Source organism: Etheostoma spectabile, chromosome 3, assembly GCF_008692095.1.
Source record: "Etheostoma spectabile isolate EspeVRDwgs_2016 chromosome 3, UIUC_Espe_1.0, whole genome shotgun sequence".
NCBI lineage: Eukaryota > Metazoa > Chordata > Actinopteri > Perciformes > Percidae > Etheostoma > Etheostoma spectabile.
The window spans coordinates 27,586,194-27,589,292 of NC_045735.1; the positions used below are offsets into that span (position 1 = coordinate 27,586,194).

The 3,099-nt window shown below is 38.9% G+C and overlaps 1 long non-coding RNA gene across 1 annotated transcript in view; it reads left to right on the plus strand.

Annotated features, from left to right (window-relative positions):
* LOC116673258 (uncharacterized) overlaps nucleotides 1–3,099 on the plus strand; it is a 10,093-nt gene that overhangs the window by 3,832 nt on the left and 3,162 nt on the right. Inside the window, exon 2 of the long non-coding RNA XR_004327804.1 lies at nucleotides 2,245–2,248. This is a non-coding gene — a long non-coding RNA (uncharacterized LOC116673258). The remainder of the gene's footprint in view (nucleotides 1–2,244; nucleotides 2,249–3,099) is intronic.

The following is a 3,099-nucleotide window of genomic DNA, read 5'->3' on the forward strand; positions in this document are numbered from 1 at the left end:
TTATTGACCATAAATTCCAAAAATAAATGTAAAACTAAAGTTAATTAATTAGTGTCACGTAGAGTTGAAAACATCAAAAAAAGTGAAAAACATTGAAAAAAAGTGTCAAAAGTGTTGGAAAATGGGACAAAAACGTAAAAAAAAGTTTAAAATAAATTGATAAAATGCGTCAACAAAAGTGTTGATTTTCAATTTTGACTGGAAGACAACACAAGGGTTAACTTAGCACAAGTCCTTGTGCTAAGTAAAGCTAAGCTAACCAGCTGCAGGCCATAGCATATTGACCGGACAAATATGAGAATGGCATCAATATTTGTGTTCAACTCTCGACAAGAAAGCAAGACTTTTTTGTGTGTTTTGCTTTTGTGTGTGGACCAAAATGTGCACACACAAACCTACACACAAGAAGCGTAAACACAGAATGTGTAAGATTCCACTAAGGGAATAACTTTGATATACCGCCTCTCAAAGTAGTTACTCTGTTATTTAATGGGGCTGAGCGGGCTGTTGCATGAGAAGTCATGGAAAAACAATTAAAGTCTTGCAGGCATTTTTGTTTTTCAGGAGGTGACAGACTTTAAGCACTTAAGAATCCTGGGACCTTAGGACACTTGGCTACACTGTGGGTGTCCAGAAGGTTTCATAATGAAAGTAGATACACTCAGAGAATGACTCACTCTCTAACGTACTTGCTGTGTGAACACCTTACATTAATTGCCTCTTTATTGACTTTAAAATACAAAAAAAGAGAGAGTGGCCAGACCTATTAAACACCTTTTGTTCTGCTGTCAAGGCCTTGTGAGACTCAATCGCTGTCATCTGGGAACTTATGGGGAAAAACTGGTTGATGATGAATAGGCTATTATACAGTATGTTGAAAACGGTGAGCAGTTAGAGATTTGGTTATTTTCAATGGGGTTATTGCCCTTTGAATTTTGTCAGAAATTCAAATACAAACACCACGTTTTCTATGCGGAAGCATGTCTATAATCAGTGTGTTTACATGTGCGCCAGAAGTTATTGCCCTTGAGTTTGTTTTATGTAAAAGATCCATTGCTTTCCAAAGATCAGACCCAATCTTCTGTAGTCCGCCGCTGACATCTCCATAAAGCTGAGAAAAGGGGAAAAACCAGTCTCCAAAGTCAAAGTAACAACACAATCCTCCTAAAAGCCACATCTACAGATTTATTGCTGCTCAGGGAAAAAAAGAGAGAGGCCTCTGTGTGTCAGCTAATTGTTTACCTGTCAAACTGTCTGGTGCAAAGACAGAGAAAAAGACCTACATGCATATTCTGCAGTCAGTTTTGGGGAAAAATGGCATATAAGGGAGAGATAAACTATCTTATTTAAATTATTGTGGGTTAGCAGACATAAAAGAAATCTTGTTAGGGGCTTCGGTGTCTGGTTTTGCCTTCAATTTCTGAGTTTAATCTTATGCTTGGATCATTTCATGGCTCTACTTTCTCCACACTCCTTTTCATCTCCTCTCCTCACTTGGCATCAGGCTGTAGACTTCAGTGTTAGTAGCTACTGTTGCTAATAAATAGAGAGGGCCTTCAGCCTTTATCCGGACGAAAACTCTCAGGGGAGCTGCACGAAAAACAAATGGCTTGTTTCAATAATGACAAGTTATATGATGAAAAACTTTAGCGTACACACTGATCTAGTCTCCACTAAGTGCAAATAAATTGTGTTTGAAACCACCTCAACGTGTGCACTGGCTTTATACTTTACATACTTGAAAGTCAGGCTGTAGATATATGCATTGGGAACTGTTCCGTGACAGCTTGTGAGTCCCGTCCTGTCCTCCTCCTGTTTGGAGGATGTTGAGAGGTTGAACAGAATCGCATCCAATCTGCCCAAGGACGACCTGCTGGGAAGGTCCCTGCTTAATTTGTCTTCCCGCTGCTCTGAGATTGGCTCCCTGCCACGTTTTAAAGTGAATCCGAACAGTCAAAATGTCTCTCTGTGTCTCTTCCATCTCTCACTGTCAGTACATTAGGGAGATGGTACATGGTACGAAGGACGAAGATGGTTGGCTTCAAATTTGGCAATGAGGTTATTGATAATGACAGAGCCACCAGTCATGGCATTGAAGCAAAAAGAAACTGAGACAACATGTTGAAAAAAAACATGTGGCTTGGTTTGCTTCCAATGTAATGGTAAAATATTGACTTTTAGCCCAGCCATGATAGGTGTCTATTATGCTTTGGTCATGTGTGCCACTGGCAATTTAAATCCTAGTTTGGTGCAGCGTTGAGCTGCTTTAGTGGCCTTTACAAACACATGTAAACTGTAATAAATAAGATAATCGACCATGTTACTTTAATCAATCAAGTGCCATATAAAATATCCCACTCGTTTCAACAATCTGTGTGTTCTCCAATCAGAATTAATTTATACCCATGCACTAACCTTTACTGAACAACTTCAACCCCCTCTGTCTATTCAATGAAGCAATAGTCAACTTACTTCATCAGCAGATGGAGATCACTGCTGAAAAAAGGTGATGTGCATTATGTGGATGTGCTAAATAAAAGTTATGGATGAAATATAAACAGCTAATGAGTTAGAAGATGATGTGATACAGTTGAAAAAGCTGGGAAGAAGTGGACCTTGATTCAGGATTGGGATTTCTAAGGTCAAGAAAATTTCACCACAAAACATTTGACCACACAATTCTGGTATAAAAACACGGGCTACCAATCAATCAATCAATCAAAATGTATTTACATAGCACTTTACAGCAACCAACAGGTATCCAAAGTGCTAAACAGAATGAGTAAAATCACATCATACAATAGAAAGAGGGAGATTAGAAACCAGTAAAATCAGAAAAGGTAGACGTCTAGACGTATTTGTTAAAAAGCGAGCAGCAGCATTTTGCACAAGTTCAAGGCGTGAGATGGACGTCTGATTCAGACCAACAAAGAGAGCATTACAGTAGTCCAACCTTGAACCGATAAAAGCATGAATGGCCATTTCTAGGTCGTGCCTGCTCAGAAAAGGCTTAACTTCAGCCAACAGACGAAGCTGGAAAAAGCTCATTTTAACAACATTACTGATCTGTTTATCAAATTTCATGCTGCAATCAAAAGT